This window comes from Amblyomma mixtum, chromosome 3 (genome assembly GCF_055824585.1).
Source record: "Amblyomma mixtum isolate Tamu chromosome 3, ASM5582458v1, whole genome shotgun sequence".
NCBI lineage: Eukaryota > Metazoa > Arthropoda > Arachnida > Ixodida > Ixodidae > Amblyomma > Amblyomma mixtum.
The window spans coordinates 7,971,289-7,995,512 of record NC_143014.1 but is presented as its reverse complement, the minus strand read 5'-3'; the positions used below and the strand labels follow the sequence as shown (position 1 = coordinate 7,995,512).

General features: G+C 48.5%; 1 long non-coding RNA gene across 1 annotated transcript; it reads right to left on the bottom strand.

The window, feature by feature from the left end:
* Nucleotides 1-20,576: 20,576 nt before the first annotated feature.
* Nucleotides 20,577-23,562, bottom strand: LOC149349180 (uncharacterized). The gene is made up of 2 exons (XR_016289387.1): nucleotides 23,474-23,562; nucleotides 20,577-20,747 (listed from the first exon to the last, which is right to left on the bottom strand). It is a non-coding gene; the product is annotated as an uncharacterized LOC149349180 (long non-coding RNA).
* Nucleotides 23,563-24,224: the final 662 nt, after the last annotated feature.

Below are 24,224 nucleotides of genomic sequence, written 5' to 3'. Positions count from 1 at the left end.
GGTAGGACGATAGGGTGCCGCTCTTCATAGTCCTTGTCAGCTGAACAGAGGCGACTGCGTATCCGTAGGAACCCGTTGTCATCTCTCCCTAAAACGAAGTCTTTGAGGGTTGAATCACGCGGCGTCTTTTCGCCTTTGGCTACGCACTGCAGCTCGGTACCGAATGCCGATTTCTGTGCCTGCTTCAGCCAATAAATCTGTGCACGTTCCAATTCAAGAGCCGTTAGGGGACCCGTATGCCCTTGTTTTGTTTGCAGGTTATTTACAAACTGCAGAATCCTACCTGTCACTCGGTTTACGTTAGTTACGGAGCTGAATAGATTCAAGTCTAGGAGCTCGCTTTCTTCTACGCAGACGGGGTTCGTGGCTTTTACTCCCCTTTGTTGTTCAAGCTCGACAGGTGTGAAACAGTTCAAAACAGGCTCAACCTGTCCATCTGAAACCGTCGATCTTAATACGACTGCATTAGCGCAAGTCGCTTCCTGGCAGGAAAATGAAGTTTTGCCTTGCACTGCCCATCCAAACACTGTTTCGAGTGCCGTTAGCCGGGCGTCCAATTTCTCCACCCTGCCGGTTAGAAATTCCCAGAAGTGATCTGAACCGACCAGGACGTCGATCTGGGCAGTGTGGGGGTGCTGAACTTCGTCACCCGGTGACAATGAGAGCTTGCGCAGAGTCTTCCTGATCTGCTCGTCGGGACAAGGGATGGCTTGGTCGCATATAGTAGGTACCTCCAAGGCCTCAATTTTACATTCTGTTTTGGGGTCATCTTTTCCAAATAGACACACTTCGACGCGTCGGAATGTGCGTTGCTTTTGTACTCCTCCGAAAACTCCAATAGTGAGTATTTCGGTTCCTAGCAGTCGGCAACCGAGCTGTCGCGAGCAATCTTCGGAATGAAGCTTCTTTGGCTTCCGCTGTCAAATAATAGTCGAGACATTCGTTTTGCCCAAGCCCCTCTGTTCCAAGCGGTCACCGTCGGCATTAGCACACTTTGTTTGGGGCGATTTTCCTCAGCTTGGGAAGCATGCAGGATGACTCCTCCAGCTTTTTCGGTAGCTCCCTCTCCTTTCGATGAGTTATTAACGAAGGCGGGATCGCACATGGAGGTCGCATGCCTTCGTGTGCATTTTTACAGATCAGTCTCACTCTGCAATTCTTGGATCTATGCCCCTGTTTCGTGCAGCGACAGCACCTGCCTTTGCACGTAAAAATTACTTTCTTCTGATTTACATCCAGATCTGAATCGCAATCTTCCCCTCCGTGATTGCTTGATCCGCAGATTGGGCAGGAGGTGTTTGACGCTGAGCCATGCAAAGCTGCGGCCGAGGAAGGTCGAATGCTCCCTCTTGATTCTTCCTTTGTCCCGTTAAAATGAGACGCTGGCTTACCGGGTGCAGTTCCAGGTCGATGCTCGAAGGCTTTCTCGCGGCTCTCCAACTCCAGTCTGAAGAACCGAAGTAGGGACTTGAGTGGTGTCCGGCTGTCCGTCGCTGTTGCTGAGGATGTCGTGGACCGGGCACAATCTTCTGCCGTTGTAGATGACGTTGTACTCGGAGCATGTTGGTCCTCTGCGTGCGCGCGGTGATGGGCGAGGACGAGCTTCCTTGGAAGTGCACGAAGCAGGACGGGATACAGCATCACGTTGTAACTGTCGTCGCCAACACCTAACGCTCTCAAGCCTCGCATACGCACTTGCACGTCGTCGTAGAGCCGCCGTAAGTCACGCACTTTTCCCGCAGACATCACACCCCGGATATCGATGAGCCCCTGCATGTGTTCCTGTATCAAGGCCGCTTGGTCGCCGAATTGCTGCTTAAGAATTTCGATGGCATCAGTATTACACTCAGCTGTAGCTTGAAGCCCGGCGATGGCGGCTTCAGCTTGTCCAGAAAGCAGCGACTTTAGATAGTTAAAGCGGTCAACAGGGGAGAGGTCCGGATTCGTATGAATAGCTGGCTCAAACTGCTGCCAGAACGGCTGCCAATTTTTTCTTCTTCCGTCGAATTTGGAAAGTTCCAATTTCGGAAGTTTTATCTTGTGATGTGCGGAAGTCGTAGAGGTGGTCGCTGATTCCTTCCGGCTTTCAGGATTTGTCTTGAGTTTTAATCTGCAGATGATAATGGCAATCTTGTCCGTATACTCAAGGACCTGTTCAAACTCAGCGTCTGCGTCGTCATCTTTGATATGTGGCTCGATCGCGGAGTCCACATCATTGAGCTGCCGTTGCACCAATTGTAAGCGCTCGAGAAGAACGCTCACCTTTTCGATGTCGGGTGCTGTCTCGGCGGCCAAGATGTCGTCGGCTTCTTTAGTAAGACGCGTTGCTGATGATCTGACAGCCTTCCTCTTCTTCTTCAGCACCTCCATCTTGTCGTTGTCGTTGGGGTCCGGTCGATCTAAGAAATCCGTTCCCGGGTTTCGGCACCAGAACTTTTGTTGTAACTATGAGTAGCTACCGCTATTCGTTGGCCTAATCATGAATTATCAGACTTGATCCAGTCGATTAAACTTAACTCGTTGAATTTATTTACATGTTAAATACAAAGAATCAATAGCAAGCAACTGCACATCTCTCGGAACGCTCGAGCAGTCAGCGAAGCTAGCTGCTCGTTGTTCGGCGTCCGGAGTACAACTGGTTCTCCCCACGCTGTCCAAAGCCCCTTCCAACCGCGGCACCTTTGGGGGGGCATCGGCGCCCGCGCTCACACAAAGAGCTTCCGCTTTGGGTGAGCCGGCACGGCTCCTAACTGATTTCTTCGGAAGACCAGAGCGTGAGCCTCCAAACGCCCCCCCCCCCCCCCCCCCCCAGGCGCTCCCCGGGCCAGAAGGACATGTGGCGGAAAGCGACAAGTGGGAGATGGCACAAAAAAAACACTAATGGGCGGTAGGGTGAGCCCGTCCTTGACCGTCGCGCCGGAAGGTGGCAACAGGAGGGAAGTCAAGGAACGAGCGAGTTGGGCGAAACCTTGGATGAAGCGGCGGAAACAGGAGCTAAGGCCCATAAAGCTTCTAATATGTTTCAAAGAGTATGGCAGGGGGAACTCCCGTGCGGCAGTGATCTTCTGTGTGTCTGGTAGGATACCATCCTTGTCGACAATAAACCCGAGGACAAGGGTTTGCCGTTCACCAAAGTGGCATTTCTTGGAGTTCAAGACCAGTCCAGCTCTTGCGAAGCAAGCCAGCACCCTACCTAGTGTTAAGTCTCCCACTTAAGCCCACGCAATATTGTGTCCATAAACAGCTCAAAAGTAGCCGGGGCATTGCATAACCCAAAGGGCCTGACATTAAATTCATAGAGTCCATCGGACGTAATAAAGGCTGTCTTCTCCCTGTCCGATGGATGCATGGGGATCTGCCACTACCCAGAGCGTAGGTCAACCGAGAAGTACGACGCAGATTGAAGACAGTCCATGGCATCATCAATACGGGGGAGCGGGTAGACGTCCTTCTTCGTGATAGCATTTAACCGACTGTAGTCTATGCAAAAGCGCCAAGAGTTATCCTTCTTGCGTACCAGTATAACAGGAGCAGCCCATGGACTTGACGACTCCCGGATGACGCCTTTCTGTAGCATATCTTTCACTTGCTCGTTGATCAACTTTCGTTCAGCCTGGGACACACGATAAGGCTTCTGTCTGATGGGATGAGCGGGCCCGGGGTTGATGAGATGCTGCGTGCGAGAAATTGGCAGCGAAGGCGGAGTGGCTCGCTGAGCAAAATCAAATATCGACGCATACTGGGCAAGAACAGTCTGTAAAGCGAGCCGTTCGGATGACGGAAGCGACTTGCTGATCATGCGCATGATATTGACGGAAAAGTCTGCTGCTGGACTGGAAGGCTCGCTCTCAGACACGGATCGGATAGTAAGGATCTCATAAGCACGATACCGAGCTAGTTCAAGCCCCGATGAGATCAAAACAGGTTCTGACGAAGCATTCACTGTTCATAGTTGTGCGTAGCCGTCGACTACGGCAACAATGGCCCGGAGCACTAGAACATTCTATTTCGCGGCGTTGTGCACATCTGGATCAACAAGCAAGTGGCAGGTGCCCGTGCGGATGTCCGAGCAGTGAACAGGGACGAACATTGCGGCCATGGCTGGTAAAAGCACATCTTGCGTGACACTAAAGGCACTATCACTACGGTCGGGTGAATCCTGCGCAAAAGTAGACAGCAAGTTGCGCTGGAGAGAAATTTCTCCAGCGCTGCAATCCAAACTGGCCCCGCATTCGCGTAAAAAATGAATACCTAATATGACATTTCAATTTCAATTCATTTTATTTCCAGAAAGATTCTGGCGGATTCATAGGCAAAAAGCTGTTCCTGACAGCTTGACAAAGGCCTTCAAAACCACCAACGAGGCAGTAGGTGATGATCTGGTGATGCAGAATATTGAAGAAGAATAAAATATGTTTTACACACAATATATGACTACAAACATGGATAATAGCTAAGTAGAAAAATATACATCAACAAGAACATACATTAACAAGAATTACATTTTAGAGCTTGACACCAGTTCTACAGAAAACAGTATTGCAGAAGTATCAATTATAACTTCAAAGGAAATTTACACATATTGTTTTAGAAATACAATTTTGTGGCATACAAAAAAAAGACATTAAGGCTAAGCAAATAATACGCGTGGCATCACACGTGTCATGCCGTAATAAGAAAAATTTTGCTCGAAATCTCTCTCCAGCAATGGCGACTGATACAAAGCAGATGCCAACAGGGCCTAATATGACATCATGCAAGGCTTCACCCCCAACACCACAAAAACTAGCAGTCTGGTCCCAAGCAAACATCCCTTTGCGTCCAAGGCGCTTTTTGAAAGAAAGGCTCATCACCGACGCAGCGGCACCGGTGTCCACTGAAGCAAGAGTGTTTAAGCCACCAACACACACAGACAATTTGTTTGGTCAAAAATGTTTAGGGGAACAACCCAGGTGGAGTAAATTTGTAATAAGGGAGTAAGTACTCATTGGCATCCACCCAAGCGCAGCCATACGGCAATAACGGAAAGCTATACAGCTTTCTCAGAAACTTCGTAGTTCAAGAAAAATTCGTCCTGGTCTAGGGTTCGAACCCTGGACCACCGCTTCACCGGAGCAGTCGCTCTACCAACTGAGCTAACCGGGACGGCAAGCTTATGGTAGGGCGGGAGCGAATTGATCAATAACTCGAAGTGGAAACAGTGTTGGTCAAAAGGGTACTACTTTCCTTTGTAGCCGTATGGCTGCGCTTGGGTGGATGCCAATGAGTAATTACTCCCTTAAGACAATTTGTTTGTTCAACATAACGACATACAGAGGAATTTTTGACGGCGACCGTTCCGCGACCTCACCGCTATCGGCCGCAGAAGGTAGTTTTCCGGCGGTGGTCAGGAAGAACGACGACGAGGTGATGGTAAACGGCCACGTCGAGGGTGCGGTGGTGTGAGGCTGGGTTTGGAAACGGGAGAATCGGGGCGGAAGAGTCGGTCTTGGCGTGGCTGCCAGTCACGTGGTGGGTTCCAGGACTGGGGGCCACGGAAATCCAGGGACGGCCGGGCCGACGATTGTGTGAAGAAGAGGGGTGGTTGGTCGCGACGCCAACAGTGACGGGAAATGTGCCCAGGACGACCACAACGGTGACAAACTGGAGCCTCACGTGGAGCGTAGGAAACGGGGAAGTCGCTCGGAGGCGGGTAGGAGCTCCGAGGTGCAGAACAGTGCTCTTCCTCGGAGCGGCGGGAGAACCGGGGCGTTGGAGGTTCAGAGACGCGACCTTGGTCGGGACGAGTGCGTGGAACAGGGGAGGCCTGTCTGGCCCAGGAGACTTGTGGCCCAGGGAGTGGAGCCTGGAGCGAGTATGCGTTGTATACGGGATCATCGGCGGGGCGTTGAAATTGCTGGCTCAGCTCTTCGTGGGCGATGCGTCGGACCAATGAAGCAAAGTCGTCACTGCCAGCAAAGTCCACGCTGGCGACGATGGGCACGTTGGAAAGACGGCCAAACTTGAAGGAAATGCGGCGGGTCTTTAGGGCTTCAAACGTCCGGCAATGACGAATGACGTCAGACGAAGTGGCGAGGTTGTCCTTCGTGATAAAGAAATGATAGACGTCTTCGGCGATACCCTTCAGGAGGTGGCCGACTTTGTCGGCTTCAGTCATGGTGCGGTTCACAGTGGAGCAAAGCTTAGAACTTCCTCAATGTACGTTGTACAAGTCTCATGTCGCTGTGCTCGTTGGGCAAGTGTTTGTTCAGCTTTCTTTCTTTTTCGACAGCGTATCACCGAAGCACTGCTCGAGCTCATCCAGAAAACTGTCCCATGTAGCTAGTGCATCCTCGTGGTTCTCGAACCATAACGTGCCCGCAAAAAAGAAAACAACGTTCATGAGCTGCATCGAATTGTCTCAGCGGTTATATTTGCTAACACGCTGGTAGTGCTTGAGCCACTGCTCGACGTCCTCGTCCCCAGCGCCAGAAAAAATGCGGGCCTCGCGCTGAGGCAGCCAGAACCTGACCTGTTCGGAGCTGTCCCGGCTGGATGGTGGACTCGGCTCAGACGTGCTGGCAGGTGGTGGATCGTTGCCATTGCGGGTAGCCATAATGAAAAATGCGGGTGGTAGCCCGGGCAAGCGTCAACTGCTGCGAACGGGGAGAGGGTCCAGGACGCCAAAACCCCACCTCCACCAAGTGATACGATGTTGCGAGGACAGGAACGGCTTTATTTACAAGTTGGGATCGGGGACGTCACTGGACGGTCAGCATCAGGCGGGCTCCACCAGTCTCGCGCACATCGAGTTCATCATCTTCTTTCCACTGTACTGCAGTGTGGCAGCGCCGCACCGTAAACAGTGCTATAAAAATCTCTGCCTCTCCCGTAACCGAGAGTGAGTAAGCATGAAATGTTTACGGGCACAACACATTGGTTGTAGATGGTACTAGTCCAAATCTGGAAGTGGATCTAGTGTTCAACACACCACACCACACTCTTCTTGATGCGTCGAAGCGATCGCCTGCAATAATGCGGGCTAAGGTAGGCAACCGCGAACCGTGGCGGCCTTGTCGCTTTCGGGAGCGGCCGCATAATAATGGCGTTGTCGGCAGGGTCGAGCAGTCTTCTGCTGTGGCGTATCACTCGCAAAGCGATCGCTCTCCGCAAGACGCTTCCTACCTCTCCTTTCATCAGGCTCCATTGCTCGGCTTCAGCAGCTGTGACGGTGGCGGCATTGAAATTCAGGACGATGCAGAAGCGTACGCGGACACGACGAGACGCAGGCCTGACAGGAATGTATATGCAGCGCGTTCGAATACTCCGCGAGCTGAAGGCCCAGCGGCCGGTCTTTTACATGCGTGAGTGTGGGACCGCAGCACCATCCTTGGGAACGGCGCGGAAGCAGTTTTTCCGCTCAAAGCCCTTCTCGCCGCTCCCCTCTTGCTCTAAGCGGCCCTCTCTCTTAGAGTCTCGTTAAATCTCGTACGGTGCCTGGATGTTCTCGTTTCAGTGCCCGGATGAGTGGAATTCAGTGCCCGGATGTTGGCTCTCGGTCTCGGCGTGACGTCACCACACTGCCGACAACGGGAGCTAAAAGCATTTCATGCTTAAAACTCCTCTATGTTGCCAGCTATATCCGGATTGATGAGGAATCCCACACCTAGTTCTCGTCTGCCTGCAAATCCACGATAACGCAGTACGTGCCCGCCCTTTAGGACTCTATACGCCTCATCTGGCCTCCTAACCTCACTAAGCCCTATCACATCCCATTTAATACAAGCTAATTCCTCCAACAGCACTGCTAAGCTATCCGCACTGAATAAGGTTCTAGCGTTAAACATTGCCAGGTTCAGTTTCCAATCGCGGCCTCTCCGGAGCCAGAGATCCTTAACACCCTCTGCTGCGTCACATGTCTGACCGCCGCCTTGGTCATTTGCTCCGCAGCCGCTGGCGGACTGAGGGCCGGGAGTTAATTGGTTTGTTCATAGAAGGTTGCGGCCAAATACTACACCAGGGTGGACAAATCCTGCTCTGGTGAGGAAGTGCGTTGTCGGTTCTGGTCACCGAGATCAGGCCGCACTCCAGCCTGGTTATGCAATTCCATCGTCACGCGGTTTTTTTAACCCGGTGGAGAATTGCGTGGCAGCGGGATTCGAGCCCCGGTCCTCTTGCACGCGAGGCGGATGCTCTACCTCTACGCCACCGCTGCCCCTATCCCACTCCCTCGATATTTACTCGCTTTAAGCTCTTGCTAGCTGTCTCGGGGTCACCTCTGCACTCCTACGCCACGGCGTGCGCTGTTCTCCTGGCGGCTCCACTGTGCTTTTCCGTTGAAGGCCAATTTGCCGTCTTCGTCGACCCGACCCGGATATGCCAAGTATGTTTTGACGTACGGAAGACCGATGTGCGAGAAGGAAGCGTAATGTTACTGCTCGGCATCAAGTGATGTGTCGAGTCGGAGTCTTATCTAACATTTCTCTGCGAATATAGATGCTGTCTGAAGCGCGCACCGTTGGTGCCCCAGCGTAAACAACTTTCCAAGTCCCCGGTATGCAGAACCGTTGCCACTGGACCACAAAAATCTCGCGTCCATTTCGCGCTTACTACAGAATGCTCTAATGCGTCGCGTACCTAGGAGAGTGCAGCAGCTTCAGTGAGCTTTCGAAAACCGACGCTGTTTTGTTCGTAACGCAAAGATGTTTCGTTCACTTTGGGTCAATTATAAATCTGGACGCACTTTAACAAGCTTACTTAATTAGCGTATTCGAAAACAAGAAAACAGAGACCGTCTGAAGCCTACCCACTTTGATTCCGGCGTCATCGACAACTGTGCAGCAGCATCTCCTCCTAACCGTGCATGTCCTCGCCGCGTACGCTTCGCCTGAACACCACCCGCTCTTCGCCATACATCCCTCACTCATGGCTTCGTCGCTAGAGGGGGCCGTATAGCATTCAGTAGTGGTCCGGCTGCAGCAGATGATTGCACACCCCAGCACGCCTGCCAAGAAGAGATGATTTTATTTCGTGGCTGCTCAGTTGAATGCCGCGGAGCGCCCTCACCCGCTGCGGCTGCGAGTCTTGTCGAATATACTTGTGGAGAGCCAACGACTTGTGTCTGAGGTTCTACAAATACAAATATCCGGCGAAACGGGCCCGTCAAGATCGCGCAATGTCCCCGTCGGTCAGGTACAGGTTGAGTAACAAGACAAATCGAACTGCGCTTCAGCAGAGGACTGCTCGTCCAGCTGGCAACTCTTCGCGCCGCAGGGGACAGTCTAAGCCACGCTGTCGAGCATTCTTACTAAGCATGCTGACCGCGGTGCCATTGACTGATAGCGAGGAAGATTTACAGATTGTGGTTAATATTTGTGGAGAAGGAGGAGGCGTTCAAGTCTTCTAGCGCCATTATGTCAGGTTTGTTGATATTTAACTATTTCACAGATCAGAACAGTAAAAGCACAGGATATACCCAGTCTGGCGGAATACAAATATCTCGGGGTATCGATAAGCTCAGGACCGACACACAAAAGCATGCAAAAGCTACTAGGAAGAAAGGGTGAACAGATGCCGTGATAAGTAAGCATAGAGCATTATGGGGTACAACAGGTAAGAAGTACTGAGAGGTATTTGAAAAGGAATAGTGGTGCGAGGGCTTACTTTTGAAAATGCAGTTTTGTGCTAAACCGCAGAATTTGAGTGGGGCTAGGAACAAATCGTAGCGATCTTGGCATATTAGCACTGCGCGTCCCCCACAAAACCACAAATGAGGCAATACTGAGAGACGTGCGCAGGGCATCATTGGAAGCACGGGAAGCTCAGAGTAAAATATTATACAAAGATTGCCTATAAAAACCAGACGATAACAGGTTGGAAGCTAGGTACTTAAATACTTGTGCAGAAAGACCGTCGACTCACAGTGGCAGAAAAGGACTAGAAAACTAACCAGCAAGTATGCACGAAACCAGGGCGTAGAAATAAAGAGCTTTGTACAACAGGTGAACACTGTAGACTTGTACCGAAAATTGCAAAGCCAAATCAGGAAGGAATTCAGAAGGAAATCAGAAAGGAATGGCATTCAGCGGCAAGCCGTGACCGTCAACTCATCACTTGTTTACCTTGCTGTCGGCAGGATACCCAGCTGCATCTGCCTCAGCGAGTGTGAGGATTTTCTATCTCCATAAATCGCCTTCTTCTTCTGAACACACATCGGCGCATGCGGAATACTGACCTGCTTCTTTGGACGCTTCCGGCCCGCTCTTTGCCGCCACCGATGTCGCTGAAGTCATCGCCCGCTAGGTTTCGGCTGCGGTGTATTTAAACCTTGCTTGTCTAGAGCCCCTCTGCAGTCAGCGGCAAACCGTAACCGTCAACTGATCACTTTTTGTCTTGCTGTAGGCAGGATACCCAGCTGCATCTGCATCAGCGAGTGCGAGGATCTTCTATCTTCATAAATCGGCCTCTTCTTCTGAACACACATCGGCGCATGCGGAATACTGACCTGCTTCTTTGGACGCTTCCGGCCCGCTCTTTGCCGCCACCGATGTCGCTGAAGTCATCGCCCGCTAGGTTTCGGCTGCGGTGTATTTAAACCTTGCTTGTCTGGAGCCCCTCTGCAGTCAGCGGCAAACCGTAACCGTCAACTGATCACTTTTTGCCTTGCTGCTGGCAGGCGAGTTCTTTGTATCGACCTGCTTTTTCCTTTACTGGTCTTTTTTGCCACTGACTGCATTAAGATGTCGAATGCTTGTGCTGTTTGCTCCTAGTTGCTACCTGCAGATGGTAAATTTTGAACTTGCTCCTCCTTCAAGAGAGGGTACCATCTTGGAAAGCGTTGTTCGGGGGTACCTACATTAAGATGGCGATCGAGAAACGCGAACCTTGGTCTTGCCATACATACAGGCAATCTGGATCATCCAAGTGTGATGTTCAGTTCATTCATCAATTAACATCTGTGAATCAGAAACTGGATCAACTCACGACAGCTGTAGAAGCACTTGTTGTTAAAGTGGAAGAACTTCTGGCCTTCAAAGCAACGGGCGAAAAGTTGGCCGAGACCGTAGGAGAACTGCAGTCATCCATCGAGATCTTCTCTTCTAAATACGATTCCGTACTCTCTGCGGTGTCCGATAAAAAGCTGAACTTAGGCAGCCTGCGCCCAGTGCGAGACGCTATCCTTGACTGTTTCTTCCCAGGCTTCAGTGATTCCCCGCTTGACTGCAGAGGTCAATGCTCTCGAACACCAGAAGGTGCAATTTTGAAATCCATGGCTTTCCTGTTGAACGTAATGATAACCTCATATCTTTACTTGAACAAGTTGCAGAAAAGCTTGACATAGAGTTTCAGCCTTCGGACGTTTCTGTTGTACACAGGTTACCGGCTCGCAAGGATTCAATTCCGGCTATTCTCGTTCAAATGCAGACTATTGCACTCAATCAAAGGAGGCTGAATGCTCACAGTTGTTTCCCAGACCTTGTTTTTCTGGCTTGGATCCGAACCCTCGTCTCTATTTCAATGATAATTTGACGTGTGCCACCCGGGACTGGTTTCATCAGGCTCGCAAAAGGGGAAAGGAGAAGGATTACAAGTTCGTGTGGACGCGCAACGGAAGGGTGCTGGCTAGAAAGGCTGAAGGCGCCCCTCTCCTTTGCATTGATGCTCCAATCGACTTCGAGAAACTCGTCTAAATATGGACGTCTCGTTCCGTGGTTTTTCAGAAGCTCATAACTTTTTCACCGCCAACGCCATTAATGGTTTCACTGCCACACGTGTTAACATCCGCAGCATCCGAATGAATGTTTCTGCTGACATCATTGCTTCTTATTCTATTCCCGGCTTTCAATTGTTTTCATATACTCGCACACAGCGTAGGGGAGAGGGCATGGCTGCATTTTTGAGACACATGGTCTGTATCCCAAATACCACTTCTCTTTTTGCAAGCTTAAGTGGTTGCCTTGCGACTGAGCTCAGCTAATATGTCGCCGCCGCGGTGGCTCAGTGGCTATGGTGCTCGGCTGCTGACCCGAAAGACGCGGGTTCGATCCCGGCCGCGGCGGCTGGAATTTCTTTGGAGGAGAAATTCTAGAGGCCCGTGTACTGTGCGATGTCAGTGCACGTTAAAGAATCCCAGGTGGTCGAAATTTCCGGAGCCCTTCACTACGGCGTCTCTCATAGCCTCAGTCGCTTTGGGACGTTAAACCCCATAAACCAAACCAAACCAGCTAATATGTCAGTAGTGGTATTGTCTGTTTACCGGCTCCCTTGTTGCAACGTTCGTTTATTCTTATCGGAACTCGATACCGCATTATCATCCTTTTCTCTAGACAACAACGTGTGTGTGATAGGCGATATTAACATCGATACACTACGCCTTACTTTGCAACCGGTCGCCGACTATCTTGATCTTCTATCGAGGAGGGGATTAGAAGCTGCTGTAAATCAAGCAACACGTGAAGAATTTTTATCCCGAAAGTTGGTTAAATCCTGTATTGACCTTACTAATGTCAGATGCTCCAACCTTGCGTCACAGGCAGCGGTTGTTGAAACTAAGGTCGCTGATCATTACTTCGTCTGCTGTCGCCTGACAGAATATTCCTAACCTTCGAATGCCATTAGATCTAAGAAGGAAATTTCCTTTGTTGATCTCAGGCTCTTCGATAAGTGCATCACAAAGCATGACTGGCAGTCCCTCTTGTGTACGTTTTGCAGCTAATCTTTACGACCATTTTGTTCAGATACTCCGTAATTATAGGGATAAATGTACCCTTTCTTTAAAAGTCAGATTACATCGCCATAAGAACAAATGGCTAATACCACAAACATTAGCTGCAATCAAGGAAAAAGGGCTTATGTGGGCCCAAGCAAACCGGACTCCCAACCGCCCTGAGTTGCTGATGTAATTTCAAATAGGTACAAATTGAGTCAATTCCATGATTCGGTTGGCAAAGCGAAATCACATGCGCGGCAAATTCAATGAAGCTCGTTCAGACATGAAAAAGACCTAGTCTCTTGCAAATGAATTAAGAGGCGTATCTAAACTTGGTGTTCACCAGCTATCACTTGTTCCACATTTTTCTGCAGATGATGCAGCTATTTCAAATAAATTTAATACATTCTTCTCGCGCGTTTCTGGTACTGCTAAATCGCACCCTGATTTCTGCACTTTAAAAAATGGCACATGCAAATCTGCGCACCTTCCTGTTATCACAGAATGCGATCTCAGATCCATCCTTTTAAATTCAAAATTTAATAAATCACGTGGCAAAGGTAGCATTTCCGAGGAATAGTTACCTAGAAATGTTGGTGCTGTTGAGTGTGTGCTATTAACATTGCTGAATCATATTTTAGTTAGTCGTGTTATACCTACAGAAATGAAAAAAGCTGTTGTAATTCCTGTCTTGAAAGGAGGTGCACGAAATAAGTACGAAAATTACCGTCCTATCTCAGTTATGCCGTGTATCTCTCAAATACCTGAAAAACATCTGCTGCTAGTCATGTCCAAGTATATCGATGCTAATAACATTATTTCAAATGCGCAGTACGGCTTTACATCAGGCAGAGGAACACAGGCTCTCCTGGACGATATTTCGGACCTCATAAATTCAGCTTTTGACACTAACCAGGCTGTATGCGCTTTCTTTCTTGATATTAGCAAAGCTTTCGACAGTGTATGCCAGTCTTTTATTAACTAAACTCTCATTGATCGGATTTCGTGGGCCTTTTCTAAAACTGCTCACTAACTTTTTAGAAGCTAGAACACAAATCGTTTCCATCGGACAGTACCGGAGTAATATAACTTTGATAAAAGCCGGAGTACATCAGGGATCAGTATTAATGCCGCTTCTTTTTAATCTATATGTCAATGACCTCGCCGCTACTGTTCCTATCCATGCTTTTTAAAAGTACGCAGACGATACAGTTATCCTGTCTCAAGATTCCCGTTTTTCTGATGCAATCTCCCGTTTGAAAGATGCAACGTTTTGCGTTATGAACTGGTTCGATGAAAATGTAATTCAAGTGAATGTCTCCAAAACGCAGCCTATTTGTTTCCACAATCGCCTGAAGAAAGTTAGCGTAAACCTTCCTCTGCTGGTCCACCCTTCTCGCTCTCCTTGTACATGTTCACCAGTTCCATATGTTTCATCCGTTATATACCTTGGTGTCTTACTTGGCAGTGACTTCACCTGGAATTCCCACCTGGTTTATCTACGTTCAAGGCTTCGTGCAGTTTCAGGAACATTATACAGTATTAGATATTATGTGTCATTGTCAGTTCGTAAAATGATTTTACATGCTTTGAGTTATACCACACTCCGTTATGGGATTACGGTGTTTGCTCACTGCGCAATTCGTTGGAAAAATAGAATAAACTCCATCCTTCGCTCTATTCTGAGAATTATTAGCTATGATTTAAGGTTACCTTCCCGCGCTGACATTTTCAAAGCCTTAAGGTGTTCAAATTTTAACGCTCTTCTCACTGAAACGGCTATCCTGGGACATTTCTGGTCACACGCGTATAAAGTTGAATATGTTCCTGAGCGTTGCCTTCGGCCTAAATACCGTTTTCGGGTGCCTCACTCCTCAATCAGATCGGTCAGCGCACCCGTAATTACTTCATACCATCTTGCCTCAATTAATTACCTGCTAATGCTTTTCGCATGAAAACAAAGTTCAGACTGACACAAATTTCCTTATTAAGGCGGAAACTTGGACTAGTTGGAAAGCGTTTGGAATCATAGTTCCTAGCGCATGGTAAACACACCGGACAAGAACACAAATACACAGGACAGACGCTAGTCCTAGTATTTGTGTTCCTGTGTATTTGTGTCTTTTCCAGTGTGTTTACTAAGCGCTAGTAAATGTGATTACAAATTCTCTGTCGCATTAACCTTTAGCACTGTACTCTTCAACCTTTTGTTCTTCTTCTCCAAGCTCATTTAAATCATACATAACTGCATAAAATCGGAGCCTAAGAGGTTATAGTGCTGTAGCACTGATTCTGCTGACGCGTAATAGTGTACCAACACAGGAATTCATGGTTTTGATGTCCTGCAATCCTGCGGATGTACAAATATTTGTTCCTTTTCTTCAATTCCAAATATTATTGTTTACTTTTGTTGCCAAATATTGACTGTTTTTATGTATTACTCATTACATGATACTGTTTGGCTGCTCTGTATTAGGAGTGCTACCTCGCATTACATTTCAACATAAGCATTTCGCTTTGTTTTTATAATTTCTCTCCCCATTGCTGTTAATACCTATCTTTTATTTTTCTTCAATTGCTTCAACTCAAACTGTGGTGTTCGCGGTATTCCACTTTGTTGCCGCTCCCTGCCGGCCGGCCCTTCAAGCCCACTGCCGCTTTGGTAGGCCTACCATGTATTGCTGCTGTGGAAATCTTGCGTTAATAAAGTTCACTATTTAATTATATTTATTTATATAATTGATTGATTATAACTCAAGAGGCAGCACCATACTCTGACGCGAGGTCACGGTGTCTTAAGCCACTGAAACATTACCATTTTATTCGTTGTATTCATGTGGGCTGTGTATTCATACATGTGCTGGTGACTGCGGAAAAGTGCTTTTGAAGCGAAAAGCTTCACTAGGCTCGTCAACACTGGGTCTGGCGTGCGCCGTGATCAATTTTAGCCACAGCTGCGCAAGCGCAAAACCGAGCGACGTCACGCGGAGCGCAGGAGGCCGCTGCTGCCGCAGCCGTCGTCGCCGCCGCGCGGATTCCATCGTCTGAGCGTCGCTGCTTCTCCTCTCCACCGTTATACCCTTCGCCGCTGCCGCGCGGTCGCCGCCGCCGTCCCAAGAGGAGAATGTTGTTTCGCAAGGCGTTGCGAGAACGCGTGAGCGGCGGCGGCGGCCATACAAGAGGCGGCCATCCTCGCCACCGTGTGACCTTTCGCCGCAGCTGTGCGCAGTGCACATTTGAAAGGAGGGGTATAAATATAGCAGGCGCAGACACTCGCCATGGAAGGAGTAGAAGCAACAGTCGGACGGCGCAGAAACACCGATCCAGAAGTGGTAGCTTGGGAGTTGGCTCAAAAGCAGCGAGAGCTTTTCGCTTATCCCGGCTTAACCTTAGCTAAGCCACAGCCAATTTTTTTTCTTTTATTAACATATTTATTATCCAATGTATCGGTCATATTTTTTCCGTCCCGCTTTTTTTATGGACGCTCGTTGTTGGTGCGGTGCTGTGCGTCTGCAAAGACTGTGTGTTAAAATATGCAAATTTCTGTTTCTCCACTCCTCCCGCCTGTGATGCCAGCGAGGGCCTTCAGGGAATGTAAATAAATAAAGAAGCTGCAAAAACTTAACTAAGAAGATCACACATGTGCATTATCTGGTAAATCAGTACGGGCTTGAAGAAGAGCTAGGAAGAGCAAGGTGGAGAAAGGAAGAAGAGGAAGTTGTGCCGTGTTGGACGCTGCTTCCCGCTCGCCGATTGAACCGCTCGCCGCTGGCCTGATGAACCGGCTAGAACGCCTCGGCTGTGAGATCACAGCCGTAACATTGTGGTGGAGGTGCGGGGTGACGATTTCAGCTACAAACGGCGCAGCTGCAACTGGAGCCTCGCTGGAGTCGTCACCTTGTCGGCCTGGAACCTCTGACCATGCAGCCTGCCCAAGAGTCAATCCGCAGCACGAAGTGACGCTGCGATCCAAGCTGCAGACCGGTCTGTGGGCACAGTGATTCGTTCCTCGCAGCACTATTGGGAGCCTCGCAGTTTCGACAACAGCAGCAGGTGAGGACGTCGATGAGGGATTCACCCATTATCAAAGGCTCAGCCGCTGTTCCACCGCTTAGCTTGCCAACGTGATTTTCTTTCTGACCCATACTGCTTTGCTCTGGTTTGAGAATCACGAGGACTCCCTCACTAGCTGGTATCGCTGCGTTACCGAATTGCGACACTTTTAGTTGGACGTACGCAGTGAGCTTGCGTACGCAACGACACCGCGGGTAACGAATGCGCATGCGCAGAACGCAACGTATCTAGCCGCGCGTTGCGTACGCCCGCCCGCTGTAAAGCATAACGTAGCGTACGCAACGCGGGACGCTACGTGCTGCGTAGATAACATGGCGGCGACCATCTCGCCCGCTTCGGACCGATTTCACTTCGCCGCTGTTTTCTTCAATGCGATGGCTCGCTCTAAACTGTGCTGTTAGCTTTTATTTTGTCTACTCTCACCCACACGCCAAAATATTAGGCACAAATGCCCCTTGTTTTTCAGATAATGAGGCGATTTTTGATCTTTTAAGCCTAACTAAGGTTGTGTACGTTTATCGTCATAGCTACCGCACCTGTCGAATATTGTTTTTTAGTCATGTGCCTACTTTTGCACTTCATTAAACATTATACATTTTTTCCTTCATTAAAACAGTAATATACTATTCATATTGTCAGAAACTGAAAAATGTTCAGCCGAGCGCTACAGCGCTTTCAGTGTTTGTCACTAGAAGGCGACACAACACAACGGCTACGCGACTGCTCTGCGGCGGTACGGCCAACTATAAGTGTGACGGGGGTGTCCTTTACAACGTACGGAACGTAGTGAGCGTTGCGTACGCAATGTCGCTACGTACGCAGCAACTAAAAGTGTCTATTTTGGCGACCGCCTCGCGCACCGCGAGCGGGCCGAACCAACGCTTGCACACAGGGCTCAGTTACCGGGAGAAATTTGCACAACCTACATAGAGGTAGTCCTCAAGTTATTCAAAACAACGAATGTTCATACGACTGGGGAGGATATATTAGGACAACTTCTGAAAAGCATTGCAGACGACGTTTACAATTTTGTGATCACGAAGATGAACTGAGAGCCGTCTCAGATGTAATTCGGCACATCCGGACATTCGAGACATTGAAGACTCGTCGTATTGCGCCCAAATTCGGGCGGCTGGCCAACGTCCCAGCTATGGCCAGTGTTGAGTGTTTCGTGGATCTCTCATCGACGATCCGAGCGATCGCTCGCGAGGAACTTCTGCGATTCGAGCACCATGCACGGTATTTAGTCCAGAGTTTGACGGAATACCGTCTGCACTAACCTCGCATTGGAAGCCATTGAGAGCCGAGCCATTTCCATGTTCAAACGTTCACCGAAGCTATTCCTGCGTTACGTGGACGACTGCTTCAGCATCACGCATAGCAGCGACGTGCAGCCTTTCCTGAGATATCTAAACTCAATCCAGTCGACTGTACAATTCACCGTGCAGGAGGAAATGAATCGACGAATCCCTTTCCTTGATGTCCTCGTCCAGAGGAACAATGCTAGGCTTGAATCCTCGGTGTATCGAAAACCGATGCACACTGGAAAGTACCTCAACTTTGAATCAGCACACCCTATTGGACACAAGCGTTCGGTCGCCAAATCACTCTTTAATTGCGCGTTCACTCTATGCTCGAGCCCGGAAGAGCGCCGCTGTGAAATTGCAAAAGTGAAAGCAGATCTCAAATACAACGGATACTCCCAGCAGCTACTGAAAAGCCAAGAGCGCTCCGCCCAAGCATCCAGACTCGGCCAAAAAGATAAAAACACGGAAGCCAAGCCTGCAAGTATTGCATACGCTGCGGGGGTGAGCGAGGCACTTGCACGCATTTTCAAAGGATATGACGCGCACATTGCTCATCAGCCTACCAGCAAGTTAAAACAGCAGCTGGTACGAGTTAACGACCGCCTAAAACGCTCACGATACCCTGGTGTGGTGTACAAGATACCATGCCAAGGCTGTGACGCTGCCTACATCGGCGAAACTGGAAATTTCAGACGAAGACTCAAAGAGCATCATAATGACGTCATGAACGGCCGCTCTACATCTAATTCTTTGGCGGAACACAAGGCATCAACAGGACACCCCATTGATTGGGACGAAACATCTATCATTGCAACAGAGGGAAACTTGTAATCGCGCCTCCGTTTGGAATCATTTCATATGTATACACAGCACAACGCATGCTCTTAACAGGACACGTGGTAAATTGCCGGAAATCTACAAACGCCTAGTAGGAAATATTAACCGTATATAAGCCACTATCCTTCCATGCAGCGCTTTTGTGATCAAGGGGACCCGTACGGGCCCCGAAACGTCGTTTGCTTTTTTGAAGAATTTGGCGATAATTTTGAAGAATTTTGAAGAATTTGGCGAATTTGGCGAAGAATTTGGCGAGCGATGTTTGTACAGATCGGAAGAGGGCGGAGTGGGTGAGGGAACAAACGCGGGTTAATGACATCCTAGTTGAAATCAAGAGGAAGAAGTGGGCTTGGGCAGGGCATGTAATTCGAAGGCAAGATAACCGCTGGTCCTTAAGGGTAACGGAGTGGATTCCAAGAGAAAGCAAATGTAGCAGGGAACGGTAGAAAGTTAGGTGGGCGGATGAGATTAAGAAGTTTGCGGGGATACAGTGGCGGCAACTAGCAAAGGACCGGGTTAATTGGAGAGACATGGGAGGGGCCTTTGCCCTGCAGTGGGTGTAGTCAGGCTGATGATGATGATGATGATGTTTGTTTATACGCTACCATGCACGGTGTACACCATCTGTGCCGTCTGAAGTTCCCGTTTATCGAGTGTCTCCATCCGCAGTCCCCTCGATGCCCGGGTTACGTTCAGCAAATACTGCACACATTGGCGCCGGGCCCGATAGCATAACGTCCAGGTTCGGTGGCCCTAGTTATCCCTCTCGGCGGACTTCGAATTGCACTACAATCCGGATTACGAACATCGTTCACGACCACCTGCGCGCTCTTTCCGGCGCCCGGCCAGAAGCCCTGAAAACGAGCGTGAGCACTCAATGCTTCCTGCCTCATCAGAGTAGAACAAGGTGTTCGTCGCACCGTTCCCATGTTACACCGCTGCGGCATCGAGGGGCACATCTCTCGCTACTGCCACCATCGTCCACCACCCCGATACGAGTGGCCCGTCCATCCTCCTCCGCCAGGTAACCGTTCTCCTTGGCTATCCCCTGCCCGACGGACAACGCAGCCACTCTCCCGTTTCCACTGCCTACCCCCTTATAAAAATTTCTATAGACAGTCCATAGACTGTCTATAGACTTTAGTCTATGAAGTCTATAGACTGTCTATAGACAAATCCTTTAGACTGGTCTATAGACAGTCTATAGATTTATGGCCATACACTTTTAGTAGACTTTTGTCTATAGACAGTCTATAGACAAATGTCTACTGAAAGTCTATGGGTCTATAGGAAGTCTATAGACACAGGTCTATAGACAGTCTATAGACGATATATAGACTTATGGTCATACATTTCCTATAGAGGTGTCTATAGACCGTCTATCGACACTTGTCTATAGACGGACTATAGACGACCTATAGACTTATGGCCATAGACTTCCTGTAGATTACCGTCTATAGACAGTCCACAGACAAGTCTACTGGTCCAGTAGACATATGTCTATAGACTGTCTATAGACATTCCATAGGTGTGTGGCCTGGCAGTCTATAGACAGTCTATAGACCTCTGTCTACTAAACTGGTAGTAGACCATTATCTATAGACTGCCTATTGACTGTCTACAATCATTGAAAAAGGTCACCAGACAGAGTTCACACATGAAACAATCAATATACTTACAAATTTAGTTTATTTCCAAGCTATCCAGGCTGGGAATATGCAATACATGCACCATAAGAATGCACCACAGTTACATAAAAGTTGAAAGTAACAGTCCGGCTAGTTTCCTCAGAAGCATTCTTGTGGCCTGTTGTCTGCAGTAAATCGTCCGGGCACGTTTACCTGTACAGCACAAAGGAAAAAAATAATATAAGAGGAACTGAAAAAAAAAATTCCCATTCCATCTCTACACATGTGCTTTACAATGCAAGGCTATCCTGGCTATGCCATTCTAGAAAGGCAATCTTGATCTTTTGGTTTGGTTTTATGGGTTCAAAAACCCAAGGCGACACAGGCTACGAGACGCTGAAGTGAAAGGCTGGGGAATAATTTCGGCCACCTGTGCAGAGTACACAGGCCTTTAGCATTTTGCCTCTATTAAAATGCGACCGCCTAGGCCGGAATCGAACCTGCATCTTTCAGGTCGCCATACGAACATGATAGCCACTGAGCTATCACGCCGGCTCAATCATATCAGTAAATACACGAAAGATTATATGCGTCGTCACAAAACATTGTAACAAAGAACCCTAATCCCTGGAGCACTCTACTCTGAATCCAGTACTGATACTGATTTCTGTATGGCAATACTGTTACAGCCAATACTGACCTCTTTATGGCAATCCTTTTACTTTATTTGTAACAGAAGACTTCGAACAATTGTGCCACATATCTGCATTGACTCGCAAGGAGCTGTTAAGAATGCCACCTCCATAAAATACAGATTCAGTGCACCTCACACAGGGATCCAAAAAGGAGAATATTGAAGCATTTATTCTTATAACCGCTATAGAAGAAGCGCTTCAAAATACCCTGCGTGAAGCCTGGTACACCCGGCCAAATTTTTAACTGGCTCGGGTGTTGCATCGCTAAATGCACCTTGTAGAAAAGGTGCCTTTCGGCTACACTGCTGGCATATTCATGCTGTAATTTAACGAGTGAAATGTCATTTCGTGCTTCCTTTTTGTTCATATAATGTTTGAGTGCAGTACTTGCGTGTTTAGATCAACGTTATCAGAAACATTCGTCTGCCACTACGAACAGCTGAAACAAGCGGCATACGCAGAAATGGATCTAGTCCATATGGCCTCATTCTCTGGGTAAAGTACTACTCCTTTCATGGCGGACAAGTCGTTTAGCCAGATTAGTGCAAATGCGCCACCAGAACCATTGCTTCGTATTCCGCTTGTTTCGGCTCTTCGTACAGCGGCAGACGATTAATATTTCTGATAACTTTGATCTAAACATGCACGTACTCCACTCAAACATTATATTAACAAAAAGAAACTATGAAATGCCATCTCACGCGTCAAATTACAACATGAATATGCCAGCAGTGTAGCCAAAAGGCACCTTTTTACAAGGTGCATTTAGCGATGCAACACCTGAGCCAGTTAAAGATTTGGCCGAGTGTACGTAAGCTGATACTCAAACTGGCACAAGCTATACAAAACCAGCAGGCAGAAGCAACCAGTTCACCACAGATTTCCGCCTATAACTTGAAGCACAAAGACGGAACAGCATACTCATACATCTGCGCGCGCTCTAAGAAACAAGCGGGTTGCAGCGCTTCCATGCCGCGCTCATTATTCAGAATACTAATACAGCACACAGAGGCTACAGCTGCGCCGTTTCAAAAGCAGTCGTGAGGTTGAGACAGCAAATTACTGTCACGATAAAATACCGTCTGAAATTCACTTAGTTTTTCCTTCAAGTGCAGCCCCAACAGCGCAGTAAAGAGGTGTGTTTATTGCATGGAGGTAGCCTAACCCAACGCTGCTAGAAAAATCAGCGAAAGCATTGAACGTGCTCAAAGTAGGAAGTATTTCAATGAAACAATTACAGTCGCAGCTATAATAACACGAGAGCTTAATTTAATTTTAGGCGCAAATAAGCGGCGAGTCACATCGGCGCTTTCATAACGTAGAAGTCTTAAATCAAAAACACATGCTTTGCCTCTAGCGCAAATGGTATTCGAGAAATCTGTGCACGTGTGAGCGGGATTCATGAACGAACCACTCGGAACGAAATGTAAGCCACCTCTTGTCAAGCCGACCTTTACCCAGCTTTCAAAATGAAGTGCCCGCAAGCCAGCGGCGGCGGCCAACGGCTCTGATGACAGACACGGACGAATTCATACGTGTGCAACGAAGGGGAGATGGGATGGAGCTCGTGGGTTCTGCGCGGTGTTTGAGCCCGCCGTCCATTCGCGCCGGCAACGAATTTTATTCACCCATCACACTACAAGCATTCCTCCAGCGCCGCTTGACTACAACTTTGACAAACGTCTCGCGCTCCAGTCTATAGCGTTACAAGACAACTTTGCTGAAACGTCGGCGTCCACGACGCGCACCGAGCGAGCGTCCATACGTAGCAAGCAATGCACACCTCCAAAAGAACAGCACTCCATGGTCCAGACAGGCGATAACACAAAGATAAGAAAATAAATGTAATCCACCACTGAACGAGACTGTATATGTAAGTACGTTTTCGGAGGTGCAAAGTAAATAGAGCTCACACGGCGCTAACTAACACACAGTTCCATTTCGGCCGTCATTCACAGGCTAAACGACATTTCTGGCCGCGCATCTACCTTGAAACACGAAAAATCTAGTCGACAGCTCGCGAGGAGCGGCTTATCATCAAGGGCATCGCACAGACTGCCTTTCCGCGCGTTAGTAAAGACAGCGGCACAGAGATAAGCGGCATTAGTCGAGAGCCCGATGGCTTCCGCCTTAGAAACGAAGATAGGACGTTTCTAACTGCGCACATAATCTGTTCTGCACACACAGCTCTGCTTAGAGTGGTTTAGGAGACCAAATGAATAAAATATAAACGTGTAGACTTACCGTAAGGGGACGATGAAGCTGGATTTTGAAGAAAACGTAATCCGCGAAAAACACGCCACCGCCATTGATGCAGCCACGCACAGGGTTGTTTGCAGCCCGAAAGATTTTCCGCCGTCTCGCGGTAAAATGGGTAAAACGTGAAACAGAAACCCATTTCACGGTCGTATCTTTATCGCTCGCACTCTTGCCGTGTGCAGCTTGATCTGATATCCAAGACCACAGAAGGCAATCGGTTTATAAGCTTAAATTCTTCGCTTACCCCCTAAAAAGTTTATTGTTTTCCTGAAAACACAACCGAAATCCAACTTCTTGTCGATATACGCGCCGCATCTCCCACCGAATAGTATGTGGTACAATTCTCAAATAATAATTATAAGGTTACATAGCATAACGTCTTTTTTGCGTGTGTTCGTGTTTAGAAAACTGATATGCGCCACATCAGCGTGTCATCGGCTCCGAAGCAACAGGTGCAAGGGTAGGAACGAAAAAATACTGGCTTTGTGAGTGTTGCGTCGCAGCACTTATTCACGTGAATAGAAACTGCAAAGGTAGAAATGGCAGATGTTAATCGCAGAAAGGACCAGACTTTTTGAGATTAATCTAAGATGTTTCTAAGGCATGGGCGCTTCCTTGAATTCTCACACCCGTATTTCCCCCTTTATTTTCAGGACGTTATAAAGAGAAATGTAGATCCGTTGATAAAATGTTTCTGATTTCAGCACGTTGGACAGTAACGATTGAAAGATGGAAT